We start from the raw sequence: 13,768 nt of genomic DNA on the forward strand, positions 1-13,768 counted from the left end.
GGCAGCTCTTCCTGCCCGTGGATCCTGTCCCCGTGCATTAATAAAATCACCTTTTCTGCACCAAAGACGTCTTCAGGAATTCTTTCTTGGCCTTCAGCTGCGAACCCCGCCATCACCCCCAAACCTCACCGCCGCTACGCCTGTTGCAACAGCTGCAATTTAAAAACGGGCGAGACCACCGTCAGTGAGGATGTGAAACAACCAGAATCTCATAGGCTGTTCGGGAGAACGTGAAATCCGTTCAACCGCTTTGAAAAACAGTTTGGCGGTTTCTCGCGAATGTCAGCTTTCACTTACCTTTCAGCTCCTAGATAAAACGGGTCCACACACTGGCCTCGCCCAGGCGCCCCCGACTTCATTTCTGTGGCCGTGTTGGGGTTCTTCAGAGAAACAGAACCAATAGGATGGGCAGATACGTGTGCGTGTGTCTATCTCCATAGATTCCGCGAGGTCCCAAGAGCTTTAGTGGGCAAGCTGGGGACCCAGGAGGGCCAATGGCGTGACTTCTGTTCTGAAAGCCAGCAGGCTTGAGAAAGCCTTGAGAGCCAAGAAGAGCCAATGTTTTTTCAGCTTAAGTACAAAAGTCGGAGAAGACCTTTGTTCCGGCTCAACAGGCAGGAGGAGGTCACTCCCCAGCAGCGTTTGGTTCTCTTCAGGTCTTCAGACGGTTGGGTGAGGCCCATCCACAGGAAGGAGGCCCACCGGCTGCACCGGGCAGCCCCCTCAGATGTTCGTCTCTTTGGGGGGCCCTGGGCGGCTCGGTCTGACTCTTGGTTTCGGCCCAGGTCGCGACCTCACCGGTTAGGAGTTCGAGCCCCGCGTCAAGCTCTGGGCTGACAGTGCAGAGCCTGCTTGGGATTCTCTCTCTCTCTTCTCTCTCTGCCCCTCCCCCACTCGCTCTCTCTGTCTCTCTCTCTCTCTTTCTCTCAAAAATAAACTTAAAAAAACCTCTAATCGCTTTCAGAAACACCGCCACAGACACACCCAGGATAACGTCTGACCCAGCTGACCCAATGCCTGCCTGGGCACCCTGTGTCCCAGTCGGGCTGACATAAAATTAACCGTCACAGCAACGTTCTGGAAAAGGCAACCCTGTTGGGCAGAAATCGGATCAGTGGTTGCCAGGGCAGGGGGAGGCCCCTGAGCACAAAGGGCGGGGAAGGAAACTGGGGAAAGGTGAAGGAATGTGCTACGAATCTCCTTGTTATTACACCTCAACAAACATTCATTTAAAAACACAGAGAATTACGGGGCGCCTGGGTGGCTCCGTCGGTTAAGCGTCTGACTTCAGCTCAGGTCACGATCTCGCGGTCCGTGGGTTCGAGCCCCACGTCGGGCTCTGGGCTGACGGCTCGGAGCCTGGAGCCTGCTTCCGATTCTGTGTCTCCCTCTCTCTCTGCCCCTCCCCCGTTCATGCTCTGTCTCTCTCTGTCTCAAAAATAAATAAACGTTAAAAAAAGAATTTAAAAAAAAACAGAATTTGAGGAGCCATTTACATAAGAAAAAGAGGCAGTCTGGGGAATGTCATTGAACTTGCAACCTGAAGGATGAAAAGAAGCTGACCAGGGGATTTGTTCAGGGTGGGAAGGGCTTTCTCAGGGAGGAGCAGTACGAGAACAGTCCTCACGGCAGGAAAGATTGGCTCTTTCCTGGAAGTGGATAGAGCCCAGGGTGAGTCCGAAGGGGCCGGTTGCAGCCAGCTGAGACCCACGAAGGGGTTTCTAGTCCTCTTTTAAGGAAGACGGAGTTTGAGGCAATGAGAAACAAGAAGTTAGGCCTGGGGGCAAGTGATGTGACTTACATTTTAAATTCACTTTAGCCGTTGGGGCACCTGGGGGGCTCATTTGGTTGGGCTTCCGACTTTGGCTCACGGTTCATGAGTTCGAGCTCCGCTGATAGCATGGGGCCTGCTTCCGGGATTCTCGGTCTCCCTCTCTTCACCCCTCCCCCCAGAAATAAATACATAAACATTAAAAAAAAAAAAAAGAAATTCACTTTAGCTGTGACATGAGGATGAATTGAAGGCGTTAGGAGGAGAGGCAGGGAACACATCGAGGAGGCCGGCAGACAGCCAGCTGAGTGACGGTGCCTTTTGAACTAGGGTTACAGCAAGGAAGAAAACGAGACTCAGATATACTTTGAAATATTTTTATTGTTTATTTATTTTTGAGAGAGAGAGAGAGAGAGAGAGAGAGAGCACAACTGGGGGGGGCGGGGGCAAAGAGAGAGGGAGACACAGAATCCGAAACAAGGCCCCAGGCTTCGAGCTGTCAGCACAGAGCCCGACGTGGGGCTCGAACCCACCAACTGCGAGATCATGACTTGAGCCGAAATCAGATGCTGCACCGGCTGAGCCACCCCGGTGCCCCGACTCAGAATATACCTTGAAGGCTGCCTTTATTGGATTTCCTGATAAATTCGGCAGAAGGAAGAAAGGAAACGGAGGAATGAAGGCGGATGTTTAGGTTTTTGCCTCCCCGAGTGGGGAGATGTTGGTGCTCTGCAATGTGCCGGACACACACAGGGAGACAGGCTTGGGAACAAACGTTCTGCGTGAGCACATCAGGTCCGGAACGCCTGTGAGACACCCACGCGGCCGTGTCTGATGTGCGGTTTAGCGGGCGACGAACGGGCAGCTCCAGAGACGTCGAAGATAAAGGAGTTGGGGTCATCACCAACACAGGTGGCATGTAAAGTCACAGCAGTGAATGGGAGCACCTGGAGAGGCTTTTTTAAGGACATGAACGAGGCCCTGGCCGGAGCCCTGAGCGGAGAGGAAAGAAAGACCTACCAGTGGGTAGGTAGAAACCAGAGGAGTGTAGGATCGTGGAAGCCAAGGGAAGAGCACCGTGTTTTTATTTTTATTTTATTTAAAAAAAAAGTTTTTTAACGTTTATTCATTTTTGAGAGACAGAGCATGAGCGGGGAAGAGAGAGGGAGACACAGAATCGGAAGCAGGCTCCAGGCTCCGAGCCGTCAGCCCAGAGCCCGACGCAGGGCTCGAACTCACGGACCGAGAGATCGTGACCTGAGCCGAAGTCGGACGCTTAACCGACGGAGCCACCCAGGCGCCCCCCGAGCACAGTGTTCTTAAAAAAAGGAGTTGTTGGGGCGCCTGGGTGGCTCAGTCGGCTGAGCGTCCGACTCTCCGTTTCAGCTCGGGTCATGATCTCACAGTGCGTGAGCTCAAGTCCCGCTTCCGGCTCTGCAGCTGACAGTGCGGAGGCTGCTTGGGGTTCTCTCTCCCTCTCTCCCTGCCCCTCCCCTGCTTGTGGTCTCGCTCTCTCCAAATAAATAAATACATTCAAAAAATAAAATAAGAAGGAGTTGTCCCCTGTGCTGAATGCTTTAAGGTAAGATGACAGAGTTTCCATCGGTGGCATGGAGGCATCGGTAAGTGACAGCAGAGGCCAGGCCGGGAACACCAGACATGGAGACAGGTATTTCAACAAAGGAGGCTCTCGCGGAATTGGGCTGGTGGCTGGGGGGCGCTGTGGGACGGGCAGGTCTGTGGCAGATGGGTGGCTTAAGAGGGGATCGCCAGTGGACCAAACAGCGCTCCCGTGAGAGGACTTAAAGCCTCACGTTTTGGGGCGCCTGGGTGGCTCGGTCGGTTAAGCGTCCGACTTCGGCTCAGGTCATGATCTCACGGTCCGTGAGTTCGAGCCCCGCGTCGGGCTCTGTGCTGGCAGCTCAGAGCCTGGAGCCTGTTTCAGATTCTGTGTCTCCCTCTCTCTCTGCCCCTCCCCTGTTCATGCTCTGTCTCTCTCTGTCTCAAAAATAAATAAACGTTAAAAAAAATTTAAAAAAAAAAAAAAAGCCTCACGTTTTGCGACTGTCAGCCATTTCCCTCAGTCACTTTGTGAAGAAGGGTCGCTCAGTCTACCAAAACAAGGTTCCAGAAACCAGAAATAATCTTTGCTTACTTACCTGCCTGGTTTCCTGCAGGGATTCACCGCATACCAGATTCTCCCCCCAGTCTTTCCCGTGGGGGCACGCTTAGCCATCACGGGGACGCGACACTCAGGTGAACGTGAGGTCTGTTCCCGTGCGAGGGCTTTCCTGAGTTGCGTTGGAACCGCAGCGTCAGGCGGTGCTTGTGGACAATCTGCCTGGACTGGTCTCGTCCGCAGTAAACATCTATAGGTGCGTGGGGTTTCCTATTTATGATGTATTTAGGGCACTGGCAGAGGAAACACCCAGGTGGATTTGAAGCCAGCACCAATGTCACAGTGACAGGCCTCGGTACGGGGGTGTGAGATGGAAAGGAACGCCCCTCGGGGCCAGTCCCACCCTGTCTCCGTTTAGACGCCCTCCAGAGCAGATCGTGTCCCGAGACAATAACCAGGAGGCAGGTAGTTGGGGAGGTAATCTCGGAACAAGTCAGAAAGTGGGGAAAGAGATAAAGGAGAAAAGGCCAAAGTGGGGGAGGGGGGTACCGAATGCAGGGGTCCCTCCGTGATCACCTGGGCTTAATATTGCCGGAGACTTCTGGGGCGCCTGGGGGGGCTCCGCCGGTTGAGCGTCCAACTTCGGCTCAGGTCACCATCTCACGGTTTGTGGGCTCGAGCCCTGAGTGAGGCTCTGTGCTGACACCACAGAGCCTGGCTCCTGCTTCGGATTCTGTGTCTTCCTCTTTCTCTCTGCCCCTCCCCTGTTTGTGCGGTCTCCCCCAAATAAATAGACATTAAAAAAAATGTTTTTTAGTAAAATAAAAAAAAGTTTTGAAAATACTGCTGGAGACTTCTGACATAGTGTGCGGAACATAGCTCAGATTCTCCCAGCAGAGGATGGGAAGCTGGGGCCATCCCAGTTTTGGGGTGGTCGCTTCCTCCTCACCACCCCCCCTCAACACACACACACACACACACACACACACACACAGGAAGGTGCTTGAGGACGTCTGCCACAGTGCAGGTGGATTCAGGTGGGTAAGGGAATACGAGGCGGGGCGCCATGACCGCACCCATACCGCAACCTCCAAATCGACGTATTGCAAACGTTGTCCCCCCCCCCCCCGCAGTGATTGGCAGAAGAGTCTTGTTCGTATTGTCCCCAATTCTGTGCACTCCTGGACGCTAATGGTTTCTTTGGTTTCTGTCCACAGAACTCTTCCTTGATCGGCAAGCTGGACTGTAAATTGATAAAGGACTTACAAGGGAGGGGAGAATAAATGAAGACGATAGCTAGATATCAAGCCATTACCCTTCAGCAGCCTTTCTGACCTTTCAGTGATCAAGCCTCTCCCCAAAGGGATTCTGGAAACATTATCGCTAAAATCAAGCGAACACACAGAGAAATCTAGTACTTGGAGAAAAAGAAAGCTAGTAGGTGTCTGCTTTCCCTTGAGCCTGGGGATCTCACTCAGGGATCCATAGTCAATGGCTGAACGTCCGGTCTCCATACGCTGGCCCCTTGGAATTTTAGGCGACTTTTCTGCACGTGGGCACATGGAGAGTGGCTCTATGGCAATCATATTCTCAAAAAGGTCTGTGACACCAAAATAGAATAAGAACCACTAACCTGGTTGGCTAAATAAGGGCCCCTTCTCTCCTGTATTTATTAGGTTTCTGTGGAAGAGTCGAAAAAAGGCACGAACACTCATCTGAAATAGAGAGGAAGCCTGGTTGCCCAGATAAATGCCCACAGGGCAGCATAGCCCTTCATAGTCCAGTCTGTGATCTTCACAAGTCCAAGGTCTAACTTGTGACGATGACACAGAGGGCTGACAGCTTCCTGGAAGTAGGTTATAATGCAGGAGGCTGCTTGGTAAGCAAGGGATCAGAACAAAAGAACAAAGTTCAGGATTCGCACAGTTGCAGAGCCCCAGGCTCTCATAACTGTGATGGGGGTGCACCTGCCACAACCACGTCTTATCTGCTCTGTGTGTAGCTGGGGTTTGTCAACATTGCTGTAGACAATCCTTTTTCTAGCCTCTGAGGACTTGGCTTTCCTTCCGTCCCTCCCTTTTTTCCCTTCCAGATCTATTAAGACATTCAATCTTGATATCTTGAGGCCTTTTTCTTTAAAATCACCAAGAATGTGGGGTGCCTGGGTGGCTCAGTCAGTTGAGTGACTGACTTCGGCTCAGGTCATGATCTCACGGTTTGTGGGGTCGAGCCCCGCGTCGGGCTCTGTGCTGACAGCTCGGAGCCTGGAACCTGTTTCAGATTCCGTGTCTCCCTCTCTCTCTGATTCCGCGCCCCTCCCCCACCCATGCTCTGTCTCTCTCTGTCTCAGAAATAAACATAAGAAAAAATTGTTTTGAATCACCAGGAATGCATACCTCAGTTCCTGTCATTTCTATGTTAATGTTGTCCATCGGTGCCCGAGGAGGACCACCCGGTGTCCTGGGGCTACCTCCCCAGCTCCCTGGATACAGACTCCTTGGAGACTCTGAAAGTGATTTTGATTTTAGTTGGTGCCGAGGGGAGGATGCAATTTAACTAGGCTTACATAAAACTTCATCCAGAGCCCCCTGCTTGTCCACCCTGGCGAGACAGATGCCCAGAAGAGCTATGCAGGAGTACACGCTCACTCAGCCTGGGGGCATCGTGGGGAGTGAGGACAACGGCTAACCTTCAGGGCAGTGACTGGAGTAGGCTATTTAGCACCTGCTATGTGTCCCAGGTTCTGCGCTTGGTGCTGGAGATACAAAGACAAATAAGACAGGGTCTGTGCACGAGACCTTCGTGCAAATGGGAGAAAAAGCGTATTGTCTTTGGAGCACTGTGTGTGTGGGGGAGACAAGGGGACGAGGATGGGAAGAGAAGAGGTGTTTTCCAGGAGGTCAAGGTGGGGAATGAGTTCAGGAACCACGTTTTCCTACCTCTTCCGGCTTCTAGCAGCTGCTGGCTTCAAGCATTCCTTGGCTTGTGACCACGTGACTTCAAGGTCACATTATCTTCTCTTGGGTCTAAGTCTCCCTTCACCTCCTCCTTTTTTTTTTTTTAAATGTTTATTTTTGAGAGAGAGAGAGAGAGAGAGAGAGAGAGAAGGGGGGACATTGCATCTGAAGCTGACAGCTGAGAGCGGACGCTTGAGCTTGAACTTGGGAACGACCCGAGCTGGAGTCAGATGCTCAAGCGACGGAGCCGCCCAGAAGTCTTCGCCCTCTGCCTCCTTCTTGGGTTCCAGATATTAGACGCGGGTATCTTGTGGGAGACATCGTGCAGCTTTCCACGTGGCGGGAGATTGTGAGCAGGGCAACAACTCAGCGCCCCTAAGTTCCCAAGGGCCGTGGAGTGTGTGGGCATCCGAGAGAACCTTCTGAGGACATTCACTGCAGGTGGCATGAAACAGCACGGCCGGACGGTGGGTTGAAGGAAGCCACAGCAGAGTCTCCGTGTCTGGCCGGGGTGACAGCCTGCAGGTCGGTTCGGGGAGGGGCTCAGGCGTCCCGACTGCGTGATGAGCCTCGATTCCCTCCTTGGCGAGAGCCGGGTTACCACGGGCAGGGTGGCCGGTCTTGAGCAGGACGCGGCCGAGCCCGCGGAGCCAGGCTGGAATCAGCCTCCCGAGCACAGATGACTCGGAAACAGCGAGATGGGGCGGATTTCACGCGCTGGCCTCTGCCGGGCTTGTCGAACAGGCCACCTGCAAGCCAGGCACTGTGTGTGACACCGACAGACTTCCCGACTCTTACTGGGATGTTTTGGCCACGTTCAAATGCAGGAACCACCCGCACGTGATGTCCTCTTGGACTTTCAGAGCCTGCCAGTGACATCCGAGCCGAAGTGTCATGCATATTTAGCAGGAATAATGCATGTTTCACTTTTTAATTAAAAAAAGAAAATTGTTTTTTCTTAATGGTTTTTAATTTTATCTTTGAGAGAGGCAGAGACCAGAGTGTGAGTGGGGGAGGGGCAGAGAGAGAGGGAGACACAGAATCCGAAGCAGGCTCCCGGCCCTGAGCTGTCAGCACAGAGCCCGACGTGGGGCTTGAACCCACAAACCGCAGGATCATGACCTGAGCCGAAGTCGGATGCTTAACCGACTGAGCCACTCATGCACCCCTCATTTTTTAATATTTAAAAAAAAAATTAAGTTTATTTCTTTATTTTTGAGAGCGAGAGAGACAGAGAGAGCAAGAGGGGGAGGGGCAGAGAGCGAGGGAGATGGCGAATCCCAAGCGGTCTCCGCACTACCAGCCTAAAGCCCGATGTGGGGCTCGAACTCACGAACTGTGAGATCACGACCTGAGCTGAGATCAAGAGTCAGACGCTTACCCAACCGAACCACCCAGGCACCCCTGAATTTTTCATTTTAAGTTATTTCTGAGAGAAAGAGAGAGAGTGAGAGGGCAAGAAGGAGAAAGAGCATGCATGCGTGCATGGGAGGGGTGGAGAGAGGGAGAGAGAGAGAGAATCCCAAGCAGGCTCTGCGCCATCAGTATGAGCCCGATGCCGGCCTCGAACTCACAAACATTGAGACCATGACCTGAGCTGAGATCGAGAGTCGGACGCTTAACCGACGGAGCCTCCCAGGCGCCCCTCACTTTTCATTTTAAAGTGTAGTGTTTACAGGGGCGCCTGGGTGGCTCCGTCGGTTAAGCGTCCGACTTCAGCTCAGGTCACGATCTCATGGTTCGTGAGTTCGAGCCCCGCGTGGGGCTCTGTGCTGACAGAGCGGAGCCCGCTTTGGATCCTCTGTCTCCCTCTCTCTCTGCCCCTCCCCCACTCTGTCTCTCTGTCTCCCAAAATAAATAATCATTAAAAAAAATAATAAAAAAGTAAAGGGGCCTTGAATGCCAGGAGAGGCCTTCAGGCAGTGGGAAGCCGGTGGGGGCCTCTGAGTCCCGGCGTGACCCCATGAATATGGAGCATGAAGGTGACCACAGCTGTGGTGGTGGCCGGGTGGGCTTGAGGTGCAAGCGTGGCGAGGCAGGGAGGCCACTGTGGAAGCGAGTGCCGCCTTCTGGATGTGGGGCGACTGGGACGGAGGCGGGAGAAACGGAGCGGAGGGGAAGACTTGCGGAGAATCTTCCTTCAGGCCATTAGCGTGGGATGGAGCAGGTTCACATGGCAGGGGACAGAGCGGCACCGACACAACAGTCCCCTTGGGAGGGGCTGGCAGGGACAGTCACTGCACGGTTGGTTTTCTTGCCCTGGTGGTGGGGGCGTCAGAGGCACGTTGGTGGCCCGGGGAGGAGTGAGTCCCGGAATGCTTGTGGGAGCTGGAAATTCTGGGGGTCCCTGGAGAAGTTCGGGCGCTACCCCGACTGATGCAGTTTTGGAGCCGTGGTGGGGGTCTGGAGCTGATGGCCAAGAAAGAATTCTTGAGATGTCTTTGGTGCCAGAGGGTGGTTTTATTGGAGCGCAGGGACAGGACCGCTGGGCAGAAAGAGCTGCCCTGGGTTGTCAGGAGTGATGGTTTTATACTCTGGAGTTGGTGGGAGGGGGCGGAAGGAAAGAGAGAGGTTTCCCAAAGGACTTTCATATGCTAAAGAGGACTCCTAAGGTCCTGGGGGCCTTGCCGTTGGGGAGCTAAAGTTATTTTTCCCTCTGGCAAAACATTAACATTAGGTGGGGGTTTCCTGGAGGAACGTTCTAAAGTGTCTGTGCCTCAAGTATTTGTCAATGGGCTGCGGGTTATAAAGAGATTGAATTTTGTCTATACTCTCTTCTTGCCTTTGTTTCCCCACATCCCAGTGGAGGGGAGGATGAGGTTAGGGCTCCAGGAAAGGGAGTCCATAGGTTTCTGGAGAGTGCCCTTTTTCTTGTAAATCAATCAGACAGTTGCAAACCGATGGAGACTCCGGTCCTGTAGGACTGTGATCTTTATCAGTTCACCATTTGTTTTCTTTCCTTTCCTTGGTCCTTGGGCAGCCAGGAGGGCCTGAGGAATATCACACAGACCCCACCTGGGTGGGGGGGGGGTCGCTTGTGCAGCTTGCCTTGGCTCCCATGTCACTACTGTCCGGGGTGGAGATTAATCAGCCTTTTGTGTTAAGTGTTAATAGAAGCTTCCTGGCCCTGCTGGGGCTACAGAGCCTTAGGCACCCAGCTGGGACCGGCCACAAATGCAGGGGGTGCTGGGAGCGGGTGAGTGCGAGCCTCGAAGGTGGCTCTGAGGAGGGCTCGGGGTGGGCAGGAGACATTGGTGCTCTGGATCCTTCCAATGGCAATGCGATGGTGGGTGATGAGGGAGCGTGGAGTGGGCTGGGGACAGAGTGCAAGCTAGCGCCCCCCCCCCCCCGCCCTCCCCAGGTGGGAGGTGTGTGACATTCCTCGGGCACTCCTGGCTGCCCAAAGGACCAAGGAAAGGAAAGAAAACAGATGGTTAATGGATAGAGATCACAGTCATCCAGGACGTGGGTCTCCATCAGTTTACAAATATCTTAGTAAATGACAAGAAAAGGGCAATCTTATCAAAAGCCTAATCTCCAGAAACCTTGCAGACTCAGTTTCCAGGAGCCCCAACATCACACCTCCATAGCGATGTGGGGAACAAAGGCAAGAAGGAAATGGCAGCTAAAATTAAACTTCCTTATAACCTGCAGCTCGTTGACAAGTACTTGAGGCACAGACAGAGTAGAACATTCCTCCAGGAGCCCCCTACCGTCTAATGCTTTGCTAGAGGGAAAAACAACCTTAGCTTGGCAATCGAGGAGCCCCAAGGTGAAGGATGGGCGCTGGACACCAGGGGAGCGCCCAGGACGGAAGGCGGTAGGCACCCATCGGCTCTGGTGTCCTTCCCAATGTCTGGTCTTCTCCCTCCGACTTCCTGATCACTGGATCACTGTGACAACTGTCTCCTCCCCCAATTCCTGACTTAGCACAGGCCTCTGCATACAAAGCTGTTGGCTCAAAACCTTCCAGGTCAGCTGCCATTCTGTTTTGCTGTTCTGTTCTACATTCTCCCTTCCCTTCCCTCCCCTTCCTTCCTCCCTTCCCTGTCTCCCCCTCACCCCCCACCCCCCGCTTTTCCTTTTCCTCTCCCTCTTTGTCTTTCAAAAAATAATTCATTGAGTGAAATTTTCATAAAATACAATGAACCATTTCAAAGCGAACAATTCAGTTGCATTTAGTACAGTCACAATATCGTGCCGCCACATCCCTATCTTGTTCCCAAATGTTTTCATCTCCTTAACCAGTTTCTCCCCAGTAACCCCTCCCCCAGCCCCTAGCAACCACCACTCTGCTTTTGGTTTCCATAGATTTATCTGTTCTAGGTATTTCATATAAATGGGATCATAGAGTATGTAACCTTTTTGTGTCTCTATTTATTTTGAATAGCAGATACATTGGCAAGGTTCATAACTGAAAAGTCAGTAGATACACAGGGAAAAGTTCTCTGCCCCACAGTCACCTGGTTTCCCTCCCTGGAGGTAAAGAGTAACATCAGTATTTTTGTTTGTTTATTCTTGGTTTTGTTTTTCTATCCTTCCAGATGTATTTTACGTATATGTAAGTAAATACAGATATGTCTACACACATATCCTATCCGTCATGCATCTACCTATCTACCTTTTACCTATTTGTTTGGATCTGATTTTTTTCTCCTAACAACATATCTCAGAGATAGTTTCATATCAATATATAAAAAGCTTCCTCATTCTTCTCTTTCTTAAAAATTTTTGTTTATGTTTATTTACTTTTGAGAGAGAGATAGAGCATGAGCAGGGGAGGGGTAGAGAGAGAGGGAGACGGAATCTGAAGCAGGCTCCAGGCTCGGAGCTGTCAGCGTAGAGCTCGATGCGGGGCTTGAACTCACGAACCGCAAGATCATGACCTGAGCCGAAGTCGGACGCTTAACAGAGCCACCCAGGTGCCCCTCATTCTTTTCTTTCTCACGACTGCCTTGTATTCTTGCGAATGGATGTATCATAATTTACGTAACCACTCCTCCCACTGATGGACTTCTGGCTTGTTTCCAATCTTTAGGTATTATAAGCAATGTCACAATGAGTCACCTTGTACATGGGTCCCTGCTCTGTAGATAAATTAGGAGTCCAATATTTTGGGTTCAAACTCGGATACATTTAGGGCAAGAGAAGAGTGAACATCTGTTACATTTTCTAATAAATAACATTCATGGATTGGGAAACACCCATTAGGCACTGTGCTAAGCATGTTTTCAGCAGCTTTATTGCCATGAAATGTATATACCATAAAATTCACTCCAAGTGTACAATTCAATGTTTTGTTTTGTTTTGGTGTTTTCACAGAGTTGTGCAACCATCACCACGATTGATTTTAGAACATTTCATCACCCCCAGAGGAACCCTCTATCCATTAGCTATTACTTCCCGTGACCCTCTGTCCCCAGACTGTGGAAACCACTCATCTGCTTTTTGTCTTTGGATTTGCCCATTATGGAACTCTCACATATATGAAATCTGAACAGGTGGCCTTTAATGTGTGCCTTCCTTCACTTAGCAACATGCTTCCAAGGTTTATCCATGTTGAAGCATGTGTACATTACGTCACTCCTTTTCGTTGCAGAATAATATTCCATTGTATAGAGTTACCACACTTCATTCATCCATTCACCAGCTGATGTCCATTTGCTTATGGTGAGAGAAGGAGGTCCAACGTCATCCTGTTGTATGCGGACATTCACCGTCCTGGCAGCATTTGTCGAAAAAAAAATATGCTAAGCATTTTCTACTCATTAGCTCATCTACTCCCCCCTAAAACTCTAGGAGTAGGTATGACTATTACTCTCCTTTTACAAATGAGAAAAACCAAGTCTTGGAAAGGTTAAATAAATGTCCCACGGTCCCAAAACTAATAAAGGGAGGAGTCTAGACTCAAACCTATATCCTCTGACGCCAGTGAAAGGACTTTGCAAGCTGTAAAGGATTGGAGAAAAGTGTTGTAAACCCTGAAAGGAATCAGCTTTCCGGAGGTGAGTGTGGAAAGGGAGAGAAGAGAGGGCAGATAACCCAGCCTTGAGAAACTCCCACTTTGGGAAAAGGAAACAAAGCTCAAGAAGAGCTGGTTGTTGAGAGGGGTCCATGGGACCAGTGGTTCTCAGACGTATGGATATCACAGACATGGTTTTCACAGTGTGACCCCTGGTACCTTGACCACATCACCAGATCATGTATGCAGCTCATAGAAGGGTCAGGTCAGGGCGTCATGAACAGAGTTGAGGAAGACCAAGATATTTAACATTGCTAAGAATATTTAAAAAAAATCCTACTCTTTTCATTTCAGAAAACCATCAGTAATTACAGAAAAAAGAACAATTCTCCCCGTGTGTATATCAACACACATGCATTACACCTTGTCATATATTGCATATTAAATATTTTTTTAATGTCTATTCATTTTTTTCAGAGAGAAAGAGAGAGACAGAGAGAGAGAGAGCAGGTGAGGGGCAGAGAGAGAGGGAGACACAGAATCGGAAGCAGACGCCAGGCTCTGACCTGTCAGCACAGAGCCCAACGCGGGGCTTGAACCCACAAACCATGAGATCATGACCTGAGCCGATGTCGGTTGCTTAACCATCTGAGCCACCCAGACACCCCCCAATTGCCCTCCTTAATGCCCATCACCCAGTTAGGCCATCACCCCACCCAGCAACACCCCACCAGCAATCCTCAGTTTGTTCTCTGCATTTAAGAGTCTCTTCTGGTTTGTCTCCCTCTCCGTTTTTATCTTACGTTTGCTTCCCTTCCCCTATGTTCACCTGTTTTGTTTCTTAAATTCCACATGAGTGAAATCATATGACATTTGTCTTTCTCTGACTGACTTATTTCACTTAGCATAATACCCTCTAGTTCCTTCCACGTCGCAAATGGTAAGATTTCATTCTTTCT

Source organism: Panthera tigris, chromosome F3 (assembly GCF_018350195.1).
Source record: "Panthera tigris isolate Pti1 chromosome F3, P.tigris_Pti1_mat1.1, whole genome shotgun sequence".
In the NCBI taxonomy this organism is placed as follows: Eukaryota; Metazoa; Chordata; class Mammalia; order Carnivora; family Felidae; genus Panthera; species Panthera tigris.